Source organism: Capra hircus, chromosome 1, assembly GCF_001704415.2.
Source record: "Capra hircus breed San Clemente chromosome 1, ASM170441v1, whole genome shotgun sequence".
Lineage (NCBI taxonomy): Eukaryota > Metazoa > Chordata > Mammalia > Artiodactyla > Bovidae > Capra > Capra hircus.
Genome location: NC_030808.1, coordinates 6,038,395 through 6,061,008, shown reverse-complemented (window position 1 = coordinate 6,061,008; position 22,614 = coordinate 6,038,395). Strand labels below are relative to the sequence as shown.

Below are 22,614 nucleotides of genomic sequence, written 5' to 3'. Positions count from 1 at the left end.
TCGCTCAATCATGTCTAACTCTTTGAGACCCCATGGACTGTAGACCGCCAGGTTCTTCTGTCCATGAGATTTCCCAGGCAAGAATACCGGAGTGAGTTGCTACTTCCTTCTCTGGGGGATCATCCCAACCCAGAGTTTGAACTTGTGTCTCTTGCATTGGCAGGCAGATTCTTTACCACTGAGCCACCAGGGAAGCCCAAACCAAGTGTACTCCAATTAAAATTAATTTGAAAATGATAAACAGGTGCATTCATTACTGCCTGAATAATCCATAGCTTAGAACAACAATAATTTATTCTCACTGATCTGGGTGTCAGCTGAAGGTCAGCTGAGCCAGGTGGACTTCTGATCTAAGCTGCAGATAGGTTCAAGTCTGCTCAACACGTGTTTTTTCTCATGTCCAAATTTCAAATGCAAGAAAAGCAAAGTTCGTGTCCAGACACATCTCAAGCCTCTGTTCACCTCACCTCAATTTAACGTCAAGTTATCGTTGACAACGGTAACTCATATGACTGAGAACATAGAAGTGGGGAGGGGAGGTATAGTCTTCCATGGAGATGAAGGCCATGACTATTTGCTGAATAGTAAGATCATCTGTCACAGAAAAGATGAGACATTTCTATGTTTAGATGACATAAGGTATAGATAGAAACGAGCTGAAATGATTTATCTCTGACTTGACGATTTCCTCAGATTAACTAAGGATTTCCAAGCTGAATATCTTCCCTCTCTGATGAGCTGACATGATATAATGGTGATTGCCTTGGTTTGCTAAGGCTGCCATAGCAAATACAACAGACTGGGTGGCTTAAACAATAGAAATTTATTGTCTCACAGTTCTGGAGTCTAGGAGTCCAAGCCCAAGGTGCTGGCAGGGCTGGTTTTTGCTGAGCCCTCTCTCTTGGCTGGCAGATGCCTGTCTTCTCCTGCGTCCTCACATGGTCTTCCTCAGTGTGCGTCTGTCCAAATTTCTTTACTGAAAAAGACACCAGTCATATTGGATTAGGGCCCACTCTAATGACCTCATTCAAATTTAATCACTTCTTTAAAGAACTTATTTCCAAATGCCATTACATTCGGAGGTACAAGAGGTCAGGATTTCAACATACAAATTTGGCAGGGGGACACAAGTCAGCCTTGTGTGGGTGCATGCTCAGTCGCTCAGTCATGTTGACTCTTTGGGAATCCATGGATGCCAGGCTCCTCTGTCCATGGGATTCTCCAAGCAGGAATACTGGGGTGGGTTGCCATTTTCTCCTCCAGGGGATCTTCCCGACCCAGGGATCAAACCCAGGTCTCCTGCATTGGCAGGCAGATTCTTTGCCACTGCATAAGCTGGGAAGCCCTCCAACTCAACCATAAACAGTGGTTAAAAGCATAGGTTCTAGAATCAAACAGCAGTGGCTTTGAATCATGCATCAATCACTTTCTAATTGGGTGACCAACTTTTCCAATCTCTTTTCCCATTTGTCCCATCTCTAAATCTGGAGATCATAATGTCTCTCCAGCAGATGGCTTTGCCATCACCTTTAGGAGTAAATACACAAAATACTGTCACAGTGTTTGATACCATGTTATAAAACACAAATCATTGCTGTTGCCATTATTATTTTATTATTAAAATATTTTAGCAAAGTACATTCAAAGTCAGGCCAATAACATAACCAAGTCAGGCCAATAGCAAGCCCTAAATAATTTTATGCCTCTTTATAGAAATGTGTTCTGTTTTTTTAGTTAATTTTTTTAATTGGAGGATAATTACTTTACCATATTATGATGGTTTTTGCCATACATCAACATGAATCAGCCATAGGTATACATGTGTCCCCCCAATTCTGAACCCCCCTCCCACCTCCCTCGCTACCCTATCCCTCTAGGTTTTCCTGGAGCACCAGCTTTGGGTGCCCTGCTTCATGCATGGAACTCACACTGTCATCTATTTTATATATAGTAATGTATACGTTTCAATTTTAGTCTTTCAAATCATTCCACCCTTGCCTTCTCCCATAGAGTCCAAAAGTCTGTTCTTTACATCTATGTCTTCTTTTAATTTTAAAAATACTTTTTTTAAAAAGCACCTTCCTACTCTTTCCCTGCAAAGGTCTTCAGAGTTAGGTATGCACTTCATTTTGCAGCTGAAGAAAATGGGGCACATTGAGGTTTAAGCAATTTGACTGTCAGTGTGGGGTTAGGGGAAGATAAGCTGCTACAGGAATCCAGTCTGTTTTAACAAGCTTGGCTCACAAATCTCAACTGAACTGACTTTACTCCTTCCTTTGCTTCGATGATCATATACAGTTTGATTGGAGAGTTACACTGTAATTTCACAGTGATTACATGCCCCTGAAGATCATTTTGTAAGTAAATGTTTTGAAACCAAAGATAATCATTGTTGTGTGACCATAAGCCTTTTTCTTATGCCATATTCTCCGCCAAAGAATGTAACCAAGCTAAAGTTACATTTTGGAGTTTCTGTAGCTGGCTCTGGGCTCTGTTCTGCATTTCTGGAACTCTGATGCCATCGGGGTCTCTGGAGACACATTACTGTTTCCTGGCCTCTGGGATAACCTCTATCCTTTCCACTTCAGCACAAACACAAAGAAAGCTGCCATGGTGCTCTTGACACGAGGACTCACAAACACAAGCTAAGATGAATCAGAACCCAGTCCTTGTATAATAAGCTATTCAAAAGTGGAACATCCTGTCCAGAAGCTCTGAAATGTATTCTGATATCTGGGCATACCAAAGATCCTCCTCTCCTTTTAGAAACTTCCTAATTATTTGGCCACATTGTCTCCAGGAACATGTCCAGGTTCAAGAATTCTCTAAATTGGTAGGTCAGAGCTGCATCTACCTAATAACTCCAGAGGATAGCTCAGAACTGTGGCTTCCTTAGTTCTCTATTGACAAAGCAATAAACTACAGTACTGGATTTGGAGACGGAAATGGCAACCCACTCCAGTATTCTTGCTGGAAAATTCCATGAACAGAGGAGCCTAGCATGGTCGAAAAAGAGTCGGACACAACTGAGCGACAACAGTACTGTGTAACAAGGACCCTTTTTCTAGGTGGTCTACCTTTCCTGAACTTTCAAACCAGCCTGAGATTTTTATAAAGGGTGATAAAAATTTAGATTATACATATTTATAGACCTACAGAGCAAACAAGTGATTCTTTGTGCCAAGCCACTTCAATCATGTCTAATTCTTTGCAACCCTATGGACTATAGCCCCCGCCCCGCCCGCCCCCCTCCGCCCCGGCCCCTCTGCCCATGGGATTCTCCAAGCAAGAATACTGGAGTGGGTTGCCATGCCCTCCTCCAGGGGATCTTCCCAATCGAATGTGAGTCTCTTATGTCTCTGTTTTGGCAGGCGGGTTCTTTACCACTAGAGCCACCTGGGAAACCCGAGTGATTCTTTACCCATGAGATTAGCCTTCTAGCTCATGAGTCTCAGAGTAAAAAGCAAAATAGAAGCATCTTGATAGTCACAATTATATTCATCAGCTACCATTTTTCCAAAGTCACAAGAGAAAATGTGACACCTTTTCTTTTAGATGATATGAAAAGGGCTTCCAGTTCACATTTCTTCAGTCTCTGTCGCTTCTTTCTCAGAACCCTGTCTCACTCCTTTGTGGTCATGTGGTAAAGCTCATCTGGAACACATGATGTTTATATTGACTTGCCTTTTTATTCCATTTTCACTTTTTGGTGTAAAAGCAAAGGCTTTCTGGGCTTAATAATGTTTTTCACTCTTTTCATGGAAATGGTTTTTAGAAACAGAAATGATAGCAGTTTCCATATTCACATTTCCCAATAAACTTGTCATCAAAAGTTCTCAAAGAGCTCTCATTAATCACTTTTAGTCATTTCTTCCATGCAAATAAAGAGAGCTTGAAATTATTTGAGCTGTGCTTGCAGTGGATTCAAAGGCAAAACCTAAAATAATATTGCCTTTTTTTTTTTTCAAAGAATTGAAGATGCCCCTCCATAATTCCTGGATATTGATAACACTAAGGGATCAGATTTTGCTAAAGACAGGAGGAGAACACATCTCCTGCTTGAAGCAAGAAAAACAAGAAAATGATAAGAAGCATCTTCTTTAGAACAGACCCAGAAAAAGATGTCATTTAAGTTGAACAGTTTCTATTTTTGCTCATTTGAATTTGGTGTATATTGTCTTGAACACTGAACTGTTGAAATCAAGAGATCATAAACCATGGAGAGAATCAAAATTAAAAGTTAAATCCTTTCCTGTGTGTGGATGTGTGAGGCTGTATATATTTTCTGCAGATGGACAAGCCAGCTTGTACTTTCCTTGCCTGAGTGTGGACGTGTGACGCTGTGTATATCTTCTGCAGATGGACAAGCCAGCTTGTCCTTTCATTCATTTGCAGACTGTTTTGCCACAGACTGCCCTTCCAGAACTCCGGATAAACTATTTAGGTGGGATTTCTGGATCAGTTGCTGGAAATGCAATCCAATCTACCTCCCCCCCCCCCCCCCGGGTTTCCTGTGTAACCCGGAGACCTTAATCTCTGAACCCTGTTTCCTCATCAGTAACTTTATTCAAATGTGGTGGGGTGGGAGAGGTGAAGAGGTGGGGGAGTCATATGAAGGTCAAAAGGGTGAAGGGAGAAATTAAAAAACAATAAATTTTTGTGAGAGTAGTTATGTAGATTGCCTGAATATCCTATCAGATCTTCATGGGTCACACATTTTTGCTGGGAGAATTCATGAATTCATAATAAAATCAAGAAAGAGAAGAGATTTTGTAGGTATATCTATTTATATATCCCAAGACTATTACAGTTCTGTACATTTAGGTTCTGGATTATATATAGAATGAAGGGGGTGTGGTATACGTTTCTACAGACCCCGACTCTCTCCCTAACTAAAGTCTCTAAACTATAAGATTGTAAGAAGAGAAGCAAAAGTAAGAATATTTAAGTTAGTTTAGTTTTCTTAATGTGACTGTGAAACAGTGGTTTGCAGCCCAGACTGGGCATCAGAACCTCATCTAAATCTTTCCAAAAATATAGATGTTTGGCTCTACACTTAAGCTACTTGAATCAGAATTTCTGAAACACTCATAAATCTCCACAGGTAATTCTGAGAAGAAAAATTGGGAAATATGTAGGCCTGAAGGATTCTGATTCTTTTGGAACTCATCAAGAACATTCTCATCACTGATTGCTATTTTTCCTCGCTCATTTTAAAAACAAGTGGACATCATCTGAATTAAACACTTGAGTTTGTGTTGGATATTCACAATAGGTACTTTCCTGTATAACACTGTCTAAAAAAATTATTCGTATTTCAAATTCCTACCACCCCACCATGTGGATCAGTAGAATCTTGTTTTCGATCAGTTGTTCAGTCATGTCTAACTCTGCAATCCCATAGACTGCAGCAAGCTGGGCTTCATTGTCCTTCACCATCTCCCAGAGTTTGCTCAAACTCATATCCATTGAGTTGATGATGCAAATATCTTTCTGTGAGTCTAAGTTTCTCACCCTTAGTACCATTACCATATTAAGTGAGATGACTTTTTGTTGTGAAGGACTGCCCTGTGCATGACAGAATGTTTACCAGCATCCCTGGCCTCTGTCTAGGAGAACCCAGTTTGATCCCTGGGTCAGAAAGATCCCCTGGAGAAGGGATGGGCTACCCACTCCAGTATTCTTGGATTTCCCTGGTGGGTCAGACAGTAAAGAATCTGCCTGCAATGTGGGAGACCTGAGTTCGATCTCTGGGTAGGAAGATTCCCTGGAGGAGAAGTGGGCATGGCAACCCACTTCAGTATTCTTGCCTGGAGAATCCCCATGGACAGAGGAGCCTGGTGGGCTACAGTCCATAGGGTCACACAGAGTCAGACATGACTGAGCAACTAAGAACACTGGCCTCTGTCTACCAGGTTCGACAACCAAAAAAATGTCTCCAATCCTGGCCAAGTGTCCCCTAGAGCACAGAATCAGCTCCAGCTGAGAACCACTGCTTTGTTTGAGAGGAAGAAACACACAGCAATAGCATTGCATTCACTATTTCTCATCTGTCAAGCTTTCCTTGGACTTCCCTGGTGGCTCAGATGGTAAAGAATCTGCCTGTAATCCAGGAGATCGATGTTCAATCCCTGGATCAGGAAGATCCCCTGGGGATGAGAATGGCAATCCACTCTAGTATTCTTGCCTGGAGAATTCCATGGTCAGAGGAGCCTGGCAGGCTACAGTCCCTGGTGTCTGACCTGGGTCTCCCAGAACACTCAGGGGATCTTCCTGATGCTCTGCCATCAGTGGTATATGTTCTCTTTACTGCCACCACCAACTTGTTGCATCCTTTAATTGCTGTTGCTGTTGTTCAGTCGCTGAGTCATGTCCAATTCTTTATGACCTCATGGACTGCAGCACATCAGGCTCCCCTGTTCTTCACCACCTCCTGGAGTTTGCTCAAATTCATGTCCATTGAGTCAGTGATGCTATCTAACCATCTCATCCTCTGCTGTCCCCTTATTCTTCTGCCCTCAATCTTTCCCAGCATCAGAGTCTTTAATCCTTCAGTTACCACCTCTTACTATCCCTGTGGTCTCCACCAGGGAAAGGTAATTACTAGTAAATAACCACTGCTCCATTCCGCTATCAATAGAGCAATCATAGAGCTGCTCAAGGCCATTCTTCTTCCAAAGACTTCTCCTAAGAAGCCATTCCCTCAAGATAACTCTATCCCAAAGAATTAAGTGCTAGAGGCTCTGGATGTCAGGCATCACTGTGACCTTGATGGACCAGGAAAAAGAGTAAATTGTCTTCCTTCTGAGGCATCATAATTTTATGTTTAATTAATTACCATTATAGTTTCTCATCTCTTTTACTATGTTTTTACCCTAATCACTGAAGTAACTTGAGGGTTTTCTTTATACAATCTTGACAGATACAGTCTGAAGTAGTTACTTGAAACACTGGATAGGTTTTGTAAATCTACAGCAGAAGCAAATGTCATGAAAGTCAAGATGATATATATGTTCATTCTGGGACTCAAATTACATCCAAAGGATAAGAAGGTAAATAGGAAAGAGAGAATCTTGAGTTGACAAAATTTAAATTCTAAATTGATACATGCCAAGGCAGAGTGATCACTGCAACTTAAACTGGAAAACTGAGTTTTCCTTGACAGTAACAAAGAAGCTGTGATAGTTAGGCTTGGGTATAGAGAAGTTATTTTAAAAATTATATTTCTGCAGGTGAGAATGTATAACAGTTTAATGACAACCCCTGCACCATTTTCTCCCTGGACAAAAACCTGTGAACTCCCCAAATGACCTTTTCAGTTCCACTTGAGCTGATGGTTTTTCCATTTCCCCCTCACTGGATAAGCAAACTTGATTCTATGACAATTGTTTTATGATCTTTTTTGTCCCCAAGATTGATGATATCATGCAAAACTGTTGCATTTTTTATTCGTTAGAAAATGCACACATTTTCGCTGTGCTCTCTTGTACATTAATCTCAAGTAATTATCTCCATTTTACAAATAAGAACCAGGCAAAGAAAGATGAACTTGATCAAAGTTAACAAATGACAGTTCTCAGACTACCACGTCAATCTGCTGATTTGAATACCATGTCCTGCACAATGTATCCTGGTAGCTAAATATTCTAAAGTGCTTTCAAAATTGACAGGAAATAGTTTTATGAGTATCTTAGATTATAAGATAATTGAAGCAGAGCAGCGCCTTTCTATGTTTGTTAATCTGCACTCTTTGCCAAGTAACAGTACAGTGTTGCAAAGGGCACAAACAGAAATGGAATCCTTGACATGTCATAACATGTCATGGTGGCTGGCTTCTCAACAATCTGTTATATTTTATATAGGCACCATTTTCGAGTTGGACTGTGAAGAAGGCTGAGCGCCGAAGAATTGATGCTTTTGAACTGTGGTGTTGGAGAAGACTCTTGAGAGTCCCTTGGGCTGCAAGGAGATCCAACCAGTCCATTCTGAAGGTGATCATCCCTGGGATTTCTTTGGAAGGAATGATGCTAAAGCTGAAACTCCAGTACTTTGGCCACCTCATGCAAAGAGTTGACTCATTGGAAAAGACTGATGCTGGCAGGGATTGGGGGCAGGAGGAGAAGGGGACGGCAGAGGATGAGATGGCTGGATGTCATCACTGACTCGATGGATGTGAGACTGAGTGAACTCCGGGAGTTGGTGATAGACAGGAAGGCCTGGCATGCTGTGATTCATGGGGTTACAAACAGTCGGACATAACTGAGTGACTGGACTGAACTGAACTGAACTGAACCATTTTCTCTCCTGGAGGAAGAAATAGCAACCCACCCCAGTATTCTTGCCTGGAGAATTCCATGGACAGAGGAGCCTGAAAACGTCGAAAAGCATCCAGAAGGACTGAGCACACAAGAACTTTCTCTTGTCAGATCCCTGACTTGACTTTCTTTGCATCTGTGTTGTTTTTCACTACTGTGGATCTCTGGGATAAGCCTCATCACATCCAGAAATCTTGTGTTCTGGAATGGTTTGTCTTACAGCCCAAATACTGACTATTCGAACCACCCGGATGCCTTCCTCTAAAGGTCAGTACATAATGGAATCATGGTCGCTCATGTTCAGATGCAAACAGCATGTTCAATTTTATATTCCATTCTATTGAATGTGGCGAATACATATCATTTCTCTTCCTGTCACCACCCTTCCCAAGAACCTACAAAAAGGGAGGGGACAGGTGGGGTTTTCCCTTTTAGTAATCAGGTTTCCTGGAGCTTTCTATTGTTTCAACTGGAAATAGGCTACAAACAAGCAAGTAATATTCTGAATTTATCACCTATTCACAGAAATTTCCAAATCCTTTCTGATAAATAGAAATCATTTTCCAAACGTGCTCAGGGAAGGCAGGAACATCCCCTGGTCCAGGAACATTTGGTCATCCTAGCTCATAATCCTGCTACAAATATTTTCAGCCAGTATAAAAGGCCACTGCTTAATATTAGTTATAACTAGGAAAGTTTTGGAACAAAATACTATTAGTGATGCATTTTATTAACTGGATATTGTTCTCATTCCTTCATTGCTGCCTACTTATGGAAACTTATGAGCACGTGAATTATGCTAGATACAATTGTTAGACAAACAAATTCTCTAAATAAAGTTATCAGTAAATTGAGTAGAAGGGGGAGAAAATAGAGGGGGGAGAGGCCGAATGTTAGAGAAAGCCCATAATTATCATCAGTACAGAGTGAAATTACTACAGCGATATATCTGGCTTCTCTTAAACTCTGGGAGCTTGACAATAAAACCTAAATCTGCCAGTTTTTTTTTTTTTTCCTCCAGTTCAGTTCAGTTCAATCACTCAGTAGTGTCCAACTCTGTGACCCCATGAACCGCAGCACGGCAGGGCTCCCTGTCCATCACGAACTCGCAGAGTCCACGCAAACTCACATCCATTGAGAAGGTGATACCATCCAACCATCTCATCCTCTGTCTTCCCCTTCTCCACCTGCCCTCAATCTTTCTCACCATCAGAGTCTTTTCAAATGAGTCAACTCTTCACATTAGGTGGCTGAAGTATTGGAGTTTCAGCTTCAACATCAGTCCTTCCAAAGAACACCCAGGACTGATCCAATGAATGTGTAAATATAGTATGAATTGTCATTTCTATAAAGCACTTTGAGATTGTATGTAATTTTGCTGTGTAAGGCAATCCCATCCTGTTCCATGACTACCACCAACTGAGGTGTCTGCCTTTGACTCCCCCATAATCAAAGATCAACATGATATCTCTGCTCAAATGGCTCACAGGTAACAGAACCTCGTATATCCCAAGTGAAGCAATTCCACTAAGTAAAATAGAACAATCATCTGAAATTTCTAAATTGGACTTATTTTATACCTAGTAAAAATGTGTTTAACAGATGAAAGTGTGTTAGTTGCTCAGTCGTGTCCAACTCTTTGCGACCCCATGGACTATATCCCTCCAGGCTCCTCTGTCCACATAATTCTCCAAACAAGAATACTGGAGTGGGTAGCCATTCCCTTCTCCAGGGGATCTGCTCTACCCAGGGATGGAATCCAGGTCTCCCACATTGCAGGGAGAATCTTTATCGTGTGAGCCACCAGGGAAGCTACAGGCAAATACAAAAAAAAAAAGGTAGAATATGTTACTTTATTTTTTAATTTATCTTTAATTGGAATATAATTGCTTTACAATGTTGTGTTGGTTTCTGCTGTACAGCAACATAAATCAGCCACAAGTGTACATATCAATATATCCCCTCCCTCTTGTTCTTCCCTCCCACCTCCCACTTCCCATCCCTCTATGTCATCACAGGGCAGCAGAGTGAGCTCCGTTTGCTACACTGCAGCTTCCCACTAGCTATCTATTTCAAACATGGCAGTGTGTCTATGTCAGCGCTACTCTCAATTCAGCCCACTCCCTCCTTTCCTTGTTGTGTCCACAAGTCTGTTCTCTACATCTCCAGAACTGAACTAACTACATGGGAATGGGGACATCAATACCCGATTTAATGTTATTCCAATGTTCACTTGCCTTTTTTTTTTTTTTTTCCTGATTCTCCTAAAAGCATGGGTAATGATTAAGTAAAAAAAAAAAAAAATTGGGTGACATTAAATGCCTTTATTATAATTAAAATGTGTTCCTACTATACCATTTCCATCTAAAACTCCAGTGTGTGTTCCCTCCTTCTTCCTGTTCTTATTTGCTCACATTATATCCTTCATTTTATTTACTTTATTAATTAAGATCTTTAAGGCTCAATTAATTTTGGAGGTATGATGACTATTTAAACAGACTTCTATTGATCTATATTTCTGTCTTTGTGCCAGTAGCGTACTGTCTTGATGACTGTGGCTTTGTAGTAGAGCCTGAAGTCAGGCAGGTTGATTCCTCTAGTTCCATTCTTCTTTACCAAGATAGCTTCGGCTATTCGAGGTTTTTTGTATTTCCATACAAACTGTGAAATTATTTGTTCTAGCTCTGTGAAAACTACCATTGATAGCTTGATAGGAATTGCATTGAATCTATACATTGCTGTGGGTAGTGTACTCATTTTCACTATATTGATTCTTCTAATCCATGAACACGGTATATTTCTCCATCTATTAGTGTCCTCTTTGATTTCTTTCACCAGTGTTTTATAGTTATATATATATATAGGTCTTTTGTTTCTTTAGGTAGATATATACCTAAGTATTTTATTTTTTTCTTTGCAATGGTAAATGGGATTGTTTCCTTAATTTATCTTTCTATGTTCACATTATTAGTGTATAGGAATGCAAGGGATTTCTGTGTGTCAATTTTATATTCTGCAACTTTACTATATTCATTGATTAGTTTTAGTAATTTATGGTGACGTCTTTAGGGTTTTCTATGTAGAGGATCATGTCATCTGCAAATAGTGAGAGTTTTACTTCTTCTTTTCCAATTTGGATTCCTTTTATTTCTTTTTCTGCTCTGATTGCTGTGGCCAAAACTTCCAAAACTATGTTGAATAGTAGTGGTGAAAATAGGCACCATTGTCTTGTTTCTGACTTTAGGGGAAATGCTATCAGTTTTTCACCATTGAGGATAATGTTTGCTGTGGGTTTGTCATATATAGCTTTTATTATGTTGAGGTATATTCCTTCTGTTCCTGATTTCTGGAGGGTTTTTATCATAAATGGATGTTGAATTTCGTCAAAGGCTTTCTTTGCATCTATTGAAATAGTCATATGGTTTTATTTTTCAATTTGTTAATGTGGTGAATTACATTGATTGATTTGTGGATATTGAAGAATCCTTACATCCCTAGGATAAAGCCCACTTGGTCATGGTTTATGATCTTTTTAATGTGTTGTTGGATTCTGATTGCTATAATTTTGTGAAGGATTTTTGCATCTATGTTCATCAGTGATATTGGCCTGTAGTTTTCTTTTTTTGTGGCATCTTTGTCAGATTTTGGGATTAGGGTGATGGTGGCCTCATAGAATGAGTTTGGAAGTTTACCTTCCTCTGAAATTTTCTGGAAGAGTTTGAGTAGGATAGGTGTTAGCTCTTCTCGAAATTTTGTGTAGAATTCAGCTGTGAAGCCATCTGGACCTGGGCTTTTGTTTGCTGGAAGATTTCTGATTACAGTTTCAATTTCCGTGCTTGTGATGGGTCTGTTAAGATTTTCTATTTCCTCCTGGTTCAGTTTTGGAAAGTTCTGTTTTTCCTAAGAATTTGTCCATTTCTTCCACATTGTCCATTTTATTGGCATATGATTGCTGATAGTCTCTTATGATCCTTTGTATTTCTGTGTTGTCTGTTGTGATCTCTCCATTTTCATTTCTAATTTTATTGATTTGATTTTTCTTCCTTTGTTTCTTGATGAGTCTGGCTAATGGTTTGTCAATTTTATTTATCTTCTCAAAGAACCAGCTTTTGGCTTTGTTGATTTCTGCTATGGTCTCTCTTGTTTCTTTTGCATTTATTTCTGTCCTTATTTTTAAGATTTCTTTCCTTCTACCAACCCTGGGGTTCTTCATTTCTTCCATTTCTAGTTGCTTTAGGTGTACAGTTAGGTTATTTATCTGATTTTTTTCTTATTTCTTGAGGTATGCCTGTATTGCTACGAACATTCCCCTTAGCACTGCTTTTATAGTGTCCCAAAGGTTTTGGGTTGTTGTGTTTTCATCTTCATTCATTTCTATGCATATTTTAATTACTTTTTTTATTTCTTCTGTGACTTGTTGGTTGTTCAGCCTCTATATTTTGTAATTTTTAATAGTTTTTCTCCTGTAACTGAGATCTAATCTTACTGCATTGTGGTCAGAAAAGATGCTTGGAATGATTTCAATTTTTTTGAATTTACCAAGGCTAGATTTATGGCCCAGGATGTGATATATCCTGGAGAAGGTTCCATGTACACTTGAGAAAAAGGTGAAATTCATTGTTTTGGGATAAAATGTCCTATAGATATCAATTAGGTCTAACTGGTCTATTGTATCGTTTAAAGTTTGTGTTTCCTTGCTAATTTTCTCTTTAATTGATCTATCCATAGGTGTGAGTGGGGTATTAAAGTCTCCCACTATTATTGTGCTATTGTTAATTTCCCCTTTCATACTTGTTAGGATTTGTCTTACATATTGTGGTGCTCCTATGTTGGGTGCATATATATTTATAATTGTTATATCATCTTCATTATGTAGTGTCCTTCTTTGTCTCTTTCCACAGCCTTTGTTTTAAAGTCTATTTTATCTGATATGAGTATTGCTACTCTTGCTTTCTTTTGGTCTCTATTTGCATGGAATATCTTTTTCCAGCCCTTCACTTTCAGTCAGAGATAAATCCAGGCACCTATGGACACCTTATCTTTGACAAAAGAGGCAAGAACATACAATGGTGAAAAGACAGTCTCTTTAACAAGTGGTGCTGGGAAAACTGGTCATCCACTTGTAAAAGAATGCAATTAGAACACTTTCTAACATCATACACAAAAATAAACTCAAAATGGATTAAAGATCTAAATGTAAAACCAGAAACTATAAAACTCTTAGAACAGAACATACGCAAAACACTCTCCGACATAAATCACAGCAGGACCCTCTATGACCCACCTCCCAGAATATTGGAAATAAAGGCAAAAATAAACAAATAGAACCTAATTAAAATTAAAAGCTTCAGCACAACAAAGGAAACTATAAGCAAGGTGAAAAGACAGCCTTCGGAATTGGAGAAAATGATAGCAAATGAAGCAACTGACAAAGAATTAATCTCAAAAATATACAAGCAAATCCTGCAGCTCAATTCCAGAAAAATAAATGACCCAATCAAAAAATGGGCCAAAGAACTAAGTAGACGTTTCTCCAAAGAAGACCTACAGATGGCTAACAAACACATGAAAAGATGCTCAACATCACTCATTATCAGAGAAATGCAAATCAAGACCACAATGTGGTACCATATCACACCAGTCACAATGGCTGCGATCCAAAAGCCTACAGGCAATAAATGCTGGAGAGGGTGTGGAGAAAAGGGAAGCCTCTTACACTGTTGGTGGGAATGCAAACTAGTACAGCCACTATGGAGAACAGTGTGGAGATTCCTTAAAAAACTAGAAATAGAACTGCCATACAACCCAGCAACCCCGCTGCTGGGCATACACACCGAGGAAGCCACAATTGAAAGAGACACGTGTACCCCAATGTTCATCACAGCACTGTTTATAATAGCCAGGACATGGAAGTAATCTAGATGTCCATCAGCAGATGAATGGATAAGAAAGCTGTGGTACATATACACAATGGAGTATTACTCAGCCATTAAAAAAATACACTTGAATCAGTTCTAATGAGATGAATAAAACTGAAGCCTATTGTACAGAGTGAAGTAAGCCAGAAACAAAAACACCAATACAGTATACTAATGCATATATATGGAATTTAGAAAGATAGTAACGATAATCCTGTATGTGAGACAGCAAAAGAGACACAGATGTATAGAACAGTTTTTTGGACTCTGCGGGAGAGGGCAAGGGGGAGATGATTTGGGAGAATGGCACTGAAACATGTATATTATCATATGTGAAACGAATAGCCAGTCCAGTTTCAATGCATGATACAGGATGCCCGGCGCTGGTGCACTGAACCACCCAGAGGGATGGGATGGGAAGGGAGTTGGGAAGGGGGTTCAGGATGGGGAACATGTGTATACCCGTGGCGGATTCATGTTGATGTATGGCAAAACCAATACAATATTGTAAAGTAATTAGCCTCCAATTAAAATAAATAAATTTATATTTTAAAAAATAAAATAAAATAAACAGACTTCTTTACTTTTAAAAACAAATATGGATGACCAGGCATTTAGACATCAAAATAATCACTATATCAGAATATAGGCATTATAACAAGTGGATTTAGTTTGCCACTTGGTTTATGGTTACAGTTTTGAATCTAACAGTTCTTAGTGACAGTCTTTAAACAATCCCATAATGCTACCAATGGTTTTATTTTTTACACTTTACCCATCCATAAAAGTACCTACATGACATTACAATTTGGCATTATTAACGATTAAATTCCAGGCTAAATCACTCAACTAGAATGAGACCTCTGATTCTTTAATCAACACTTTTCATTTTTAGAACATATAAGTTATGTAGTCTATGGTGTGTTCAATAGAGTAACTGTGATGAAATGTGTAAAAACTTACAAGTAAGAATGTGGTCTGTTAGTCAAATTGTGCTTTTAATCTGTAAAGGCATTACATCATAAGTCATTTAGAGGAAAGGGTAGAGTTTCCTCTTGAACTCATTACTGCATGAAAAGTAACATTTAGAAGGTAAAGTGCACAAAATGAAACTGTACCTCTCAGGTATAAGTATTTTTCCCATGAGAAAGTACACCTTCTATTTAAAAGAGACCAACAGTATTCTTTCTCTATTTCTTAATGTATAAATAGCTGGAAACTTATGAGCTCATTAGTAAAATCTTTAGGACTTCTGATGCCAAAAAGAGGTGGTGCAAATCAAGGCCATATAAAAATATAGCAAAAAGGGACTGCTTCATTTAAGGAAATGGTACATGTAGATTTGTTAACAAGATTCTAGAAATTTTTCCAGAAACAAAAAAAAAGAAAAGAAAAACACCCAGTCAAAATCTATTTCTTTAAGAGCACTGTGTAAATAAAATGGATGACTTTTCTCATACTTTTATGATTTAAAAAATGAATATTCAGGAACTTCCAATATTCATGTGCTTAATTAAAGATTAAGACACCTTAAATTAAAATTTTAATGTCATTTTCTGTGACCTAAATTTATGTCTGAACTGTTTCTTTTTTGCAACAGTTAATTTTTTTAAAGATGGAAACAGAAAGGCCATAATATAAAAGGCTAGTGAGTATCAGTTCTCTTCTCTTCCAACCAATATCCTTGCCTCTCAGATTTTTCACTGTTAATGCAGTTTTACAAGTCCTTATCTATTTTGCAAGGTTACTATGAGAATAAATTCAAGTGACGTATGTGAAAGTATTGGGAATCTGGGCTATAAAAAGGGTGATGTAATGAATAGTTGAGAGAATATGAGCATATTTAGCATATTAAGCCCGGAGAAAAGATGATGTGGGTTGCATGCAATAGATGTCATCAAATATTTCAAGAACTGATCCATGGAAGCAAGATTAGAACTATTCAATCACACACACACACACACACACACACACACACAAATAAACTAATAAGTATAAATAACAGGGAAATAGGTCAGGTTCAATGGAAAGGAAGACATTTCTAACAGAACTTTGGGAAGTATAAAATTCCTTACACTGAAAATATTCAAATATAAGTTAAAAGCCATTGAATATTATTACAGGTGCTCAGGAGAAAGTTAATTTACCAAAGGGAAACTGGAGTATGTGGTCTTTATGTCCTTTCAGAATAAAAAACTTAGTAATTTGAAATGTATACAAGGCATAAAAACAGAGTTCTTATTGTTCTTATATTGTTATTTTCAATGTTTTTTTCATCAGGGCCAAAGCTACATGATGCATGGGCTTCATAAAGCTATAATGTCCTTCCACAGAGGCAGTGTTTTATACCTTGATCTTCTCCTAGTCAAGGATAAACTAAGCAAGCAGAAGTGCGAGAAATGCCCTAGGAGCAAACCACAAAGTACGTGGATACATATGTAACAACAGGCTGGAGGGCTGGACAGGTGGGAGAGTCACAAGAGAAGGATGAGGACTTACCAGGTGACATTTCTTTGCTCTGGGATTAGCACTGTGCCTGCAAAAAATAAAAAGATAAATTGGTTACTTATATGGCTTGGGCTTAACCAAATTGATAGGATCCATGATACTGAAGTCTTTGTATCTGGTTGTAAAAAGATAAAACTTACATCCAAAAAAAATTGTTTTAATTAACTGATTATCAAAATGATTTATTGAAATCATTAAGAATAAATTCAGGGGCTTCCCTGGTGGCTCAGTGGTAAAGAATCCACCGGCCAATGCAGAAGACACAAGTTCAATCCATGATTGGGGAAGACCTCCCATGCCACAGGGCAACTAAATCCATGTGCCACAATTGAGCCTGTGCTCTAGAGCCCGGAGCTAAAACTACTGAAGCCTATGCACCCTAGAGCCTGTGCTCCACAGCAAGAGAGTCCACTGCAGTGAGAAGCCCATACACTGCAACGCTCGCCACAACTGGAGAAAGGGCCACGCAGCAATGAAGAGCCAGCATAGCCAAAAAATCAATAATCTTAACAAAAAAAAAAGAATAAATTTGATAATCATCTGATTTTAAAAGTTATATATGGTTTAGTTAATTCAGGTCCTAACCCTTTCTTTTCCTCAAGGTCATTGTTCCTTGTTGTTTTTCCATGAGTTGCCCAGATAATTCTCCCAAATCTCTGTATCTTTGTTTGTCTTTCTGGAAACATCCTTGCTGAGCTGTGAGCACAATGCTCACACTCCAGCAGTGTTCTAAAGAACTCTGGCAACATTTAACGTTTTGCTGGGAGGCCTGGAACTGCCTCTTGACCCAATTTTAGCATCAAATTCAAAACACACTCAATATTAAATCAAAAGAACATAAAAGTTTATTTAATAAACATGTTGGGGTGTCTTATGCTAGGAGGTGGAGCCATAAAGATAAAGATTGCCAACAATGAGTTTCCATAGTCCAACAAATCCATTTTCAATTGCTTTGGATCCCACCTCAAAATATATATGTACACAGACTCAAGAGTCTAACAAGAACTCTTCATAAGGTACTTGTGTTGCTTATAATAAAAAAATTCAGAAATAAATTAGACATAAAAGCTCTTTGAACAGAGCACCATACTGACTCATAAATTTGAGTCTAGATCAAATGATAATTCTATCATCTTTTATATATAAAGTCGTATATATATAAGCAACTTAATGAAAATGATTATAGGTATTATTTCTTTCTAACTATGAAGAATTGAAAGATCAATTCTAGGTAAATTTGGCAATATAGTTAAGCTGTGGCCAGCCTGAAAATCTCAGGGTCATTAGTGTTCAAATATCTCACCAGAAATGGGAACTCAATGAAATCCAAAGTTCTTCAAATGTTCAAAAAAAAAATCATCCTATTATAAAAACAGCTTCATTCCTCAAGCTTTTTTTTTTCTTTTTAGCCACAAGAGCCCTCTAAAATAATTATCCATGTTACAAATCATTTCAACAGAAAGAAAATCTCAGAAAATCAAGCATATTTAACTCAGTAGAAACCATCAACTAAACAGGAAGTTCCAACTAAAATTTTGAGCTTATAATGTGCTGTCATTTGTGCTTTATTCAAATAAGAGAATATTGAATTGTAGTAACTAGACAGAGTTCAGTTGAAGGCAGAGATGTAAAACTCACCTCTTCCCTGGTAGCTCAAAATAACACTGGACACACATTTGCACTTGGTTAAGACACAACAGCAGGCAAGAATACCTTGTACAGGATTCTTCGTTGTCCTTGTTTTATCTTTTTCCTCTCTCCTTTGTTAGTCTTGATTCTCTTAAGATAGGATAGGAGAAGGACAGTGGGATGGGAGTGGGGGTGAGTAGGCAGAATTCTTGGAAAGAGAAAGAAACATGGCCCCTTCTTTTAAGAACTGGGTCTTTTCAATTCACAATTCCCCTGCTGCTAAATCACTTCAGTCGTGCCCGACTCTGTGCGACCGCAGAGACGGCAGCCCACCAGGCTCCCCCGTCCCTGGGATTCTCCAGGCAAGAACACTGGAGTGGGTTGCCATTTCCTTCTCCAATGGATGAAAGTGAAAAGTGAAAGTGAACTCACTCAGTCATATCTGACTCTTAGCGACCCCATGGACTGCAGCCCACCAGGCTCCTCTGTCCATGGGATTTTCCAGGCAAGAGTACTGGAATGGGGTGCTATTGCCTTCTCCAACAATTCCTCTAGTCCTTGTTACAAAACAGACATGCAATAAATATGCATAATGAAATTAATGTTTTCTTCCAATCTGAGTTTTATTTCTTCTCCTTTGTCCTCATTTTTCCTTCTCTTCATCTCACACCATTACCCAATTCAAACATGTCTTTCAAAAGCATAACCCACTTCCCTGATACATTTTCAAATGAATTCATGCTCCTAGATAAAAGTGGAAGACCATAGAAATATCAATATCTGGAGATAAAAATAACTAATGGGGTAGGTATTCTTTTAGTTCAGAACCAGGCAGGGAAATTCTTGCTCTATTCATCATGATCTGCCCAATCCTAATAATTTCCTGGACTGGTTTTTCTGGGAGATAAAATCTGGAACCCCTATATTGACTTAGAATGCTGAATTTGCTGGTACACTGACCACCTGAATCATCATCACCTAGCATATTCATTAAATATTCAAATCTCTGGGTCTCACCCAGACCTGTTCCAATAGAGCCTCCTGGGAAGCAAACATGGGTATCTGCCTTTTTCTTGAGATCCCAAAGTGATTCTCAATGAAAAATATGGTTTGAAAACCCCCCATTGCAGGACAGTTGACCCAATTTCTAACCTCCTTGAACTTAGGTTTTCTCCAAGTTTTTCTCAAGAAGACTTATTCATTTATTCAGCATTCATTAAACGTCTGGTTCAGACTTCCAGAGTCACAAAGAAAATTAGGCTGAGTTTACATATGAGAATCTTTAACCTCCTGCAGAAAAGTACCTGCTTAATCAAGAAATTAATACATTCTGCAGACCATGGATTTTTAAAGTGGTTTTTAAATTTTTCCTTTAGAATAAATCTCTAATTGCAAAAGCAATTTCTTAAACGTTTCATTGGAATTCATTATTATGTATATCAATGGTTCCATAAAAAAGGTTATTAAAATGGTACATTAATAAAGAGCGAATGGCTTACTGAATCAAAAATGATAACAGAACCAATTTAGAAGCATAATCTCCATCATACCTGCTAGCCTGAAGCCTTCATGGGTATACACCTGTGTAGTTACAGAGTCTCACTCTCAGTGGAGGCCAAGCACTTGGTTTAATGCACTGCTGTTGCCTTCTGGAAATTTTTAATAATCCAAACTCTGAACTGGAGTTGCATGAGTTTAGGCCTCTGGGACCATGAAGCCTGTGCATGAGCAAAGGAGATACAGTCCTCTGGCGGCCAGCCAACACATGTGCAGACTCAGGTTCAATCACTGCTGAAAGTGGGCAGCTTGGAACATCCAGCCTGGCCAATCACTGGTAAGATTGGGACCCACTTTGACCATAACAATGGAAGTTACAGCAGGGGCTGCAACCCCGGAGGACAGGAAGGCCTTCTGTTAGGGAAGGACCCTCGGTGGGAAAGCAGCTAGCCTGCCCATGCCTGGAGTTCATCTAAGCAACATCTGTACAGCTCTTAACTCTCTGGTCTAGCACAGGGGCAGACACTTCCAGTACACAAGCTATAAACATTGTCAGTATTATTACAAAGTAAAAGTGTGCATGGTGGACATGGCGAGAAGACATATCAGGGAGCTGCTATTAGAATCTGTCAGAATTTAGAGCCTCTGGTTTTGAAAACTGCTTGCAATATTGCCAAGCAGATTATCTGCAGGCTTTGGAAGGGCAATTTACTTTAAAGATCATCACGTTTCATGGGAAAGTATTATTGTTATTTTATTCTGGCACAAAATACTATATTTTGTATTTATAACTTTATGCCATTACATGTTTATCTTATTCTATTTAATGTTATTAGTAACAATATTTTTAAGGGAAAAAGCTGCATATTTTACTTTCAATTGCACTTTGTAATTTTTTTTTTTTTTGAGTGAGGGACCCTGCATTTTCACTTTCAATTGCGTCCTATAAACGACATAGCCACCACTGCCTTTGAGGCCGTTTTACAGTCAAGAGAAATAAAATCTGTGAGGGTTAAATGATTTGGCCATGGTCCCAAGCCCCAAGGCCAAGTAAGGAGAACCAGTTCCTAGACTTAGAATTTGGGAAGGTAGGGCCTTGAAGCCATCAAGAGCCCACTGAGAAACAATCTAATTATGAGACAGAGAGCCTCAGGAGTGCTTGCCTTGTTAATAACCACAGAGAGGACTTCCCTGGTGGTCCAGTGGTAAAGAATCCACCTGCTAATGCAAAGGATGCTGGTTTCATCCCTGATCCAGGAAGATTCCACATGCCATAGGGCAACTAAGCCCTTTATACTACAATTACTCAACCTGAATATCCTAGAGCCTTTGCTGCACAAGAAGAGAAGCCACCATAATGAGAATCTCGGGCACCACGCTAGACCGTAGCCCAGGCTTGCTGCAATGAGAAAAAGCTCACATGCAGAAAGAAAATCCAGCACAGCCATAAATAAATAAAATTTAAAATAATAATAATAACCACAGGAAACAGAGGAGCAGCCAAGGTACACAGTCACCAGGCAGAGCAGAGCAAAGTAAAAAACAGACATGCTCGGAACACCTGGCATCCAGCAGAGAAAGGAGTCCTCAGACTTAGCAGAATCTATTGTATCTTTATCTTCTCAATAAAAACTTGCACTCCTTGGCAACTGCCTGTGGGTACCAGCCAAAATCCCTGTGTGTTGTAAGTAATGATGACTATTTTATTTACCAGGACCCAGCAACAATTGGCAGATGCCACTGAGGGCCTGCAGGGTGGATTCAGAGCTGCTGGAATTCGTTCTGATGGGTCATTAACAGAGTGACCAGTTGTCCAATGTTCTGACCCTCACATTGGGATGGGGCTTCCAATAAATACGTGTTAAATGACCCTGTGGAAAGACTTCAAGACGTGCTGCAGTGCAGACTGACCCCTGTTTATCTTTTCTCAAACTTAACTACTGATCCTTTAGGGGCAAGCATTGATCTAGCTCACCCACACATCTAACGAAGGGGAAAACTGAGAATCAGAAGCTTGAGGTTATTCATCCAAAGTCTGGCAGCTAGGGAGAAGCCCATGCAGGGCCAGAAATCAGTTCTCATTCTGAAATGTCATGTTCAGTTGACATTTCCTAAGCTGAAGGATAATTTAGTCTGACTCTCATAGATGGGGTCACAATCTATAAAGTTAATATTGTGAATCAGCTGAACTATTTGAATTAATGTTACTTAATATATATAGCACAGACTTCCCAGGTGGCACTAGCAGTAAAGAGCACAACTGCCAGTGTAGGAGATATAAGAGATCTGGGTTTCATCCCTGAGTCAGGAAGATCCTCTGGAGGAAGGCATGGCAACCCACTCCAGTATTCTTGTCTGGAGAACCCCACAGAGGAGCCTGGCAGGCTATGGCCCATAGCATCACAAAGCATCAGACATAACTGAAGCGATTCAGTAGGAACAAATGTGTACAACTATATAGCACCATTTCTGTAACTTTAAAGTCTCAATCTTGAAATGTAGTTCAACCAGGGCTCTGGAGATATTGTGGTCTTCCCAGGTGGCTCTAGTGGTAAAGAACCTGCCTGCCAAAGCAGGAGACATAAGAGATGTGGGTTCGATCCCTGGATTGAGAAGATTCCCTGGAGAAGGGCTTGGCAACCCACTCCAGTATTCTTGCCTGCAAAATCCCATGGACAGAGGAGCCTGATGGGCTCTAGTCCACGGGGTCACATAGAGTCAGACACAATTAAAGCAATTTAGCATTC

General features: G+C 39.2%; 1 long non-coding RNA gene across 1 annotated transcript; it reads right to left on the bottom strand.

Moving 5' to 3' along the window:
• LOC106503681 lies at window positions 839-17,432 on the bottom strand. The gene is made up of 3 exons (XR_001297408.2): window positions 17,327-17,432; window positions 16,733-16,769; window positions 839-976 (listed from the first exon to the last, which is right to left on the bottom strand). It is a non-coding gene; the product is annotated as an uncharacterized LOC106503681 (long non-coding RNA).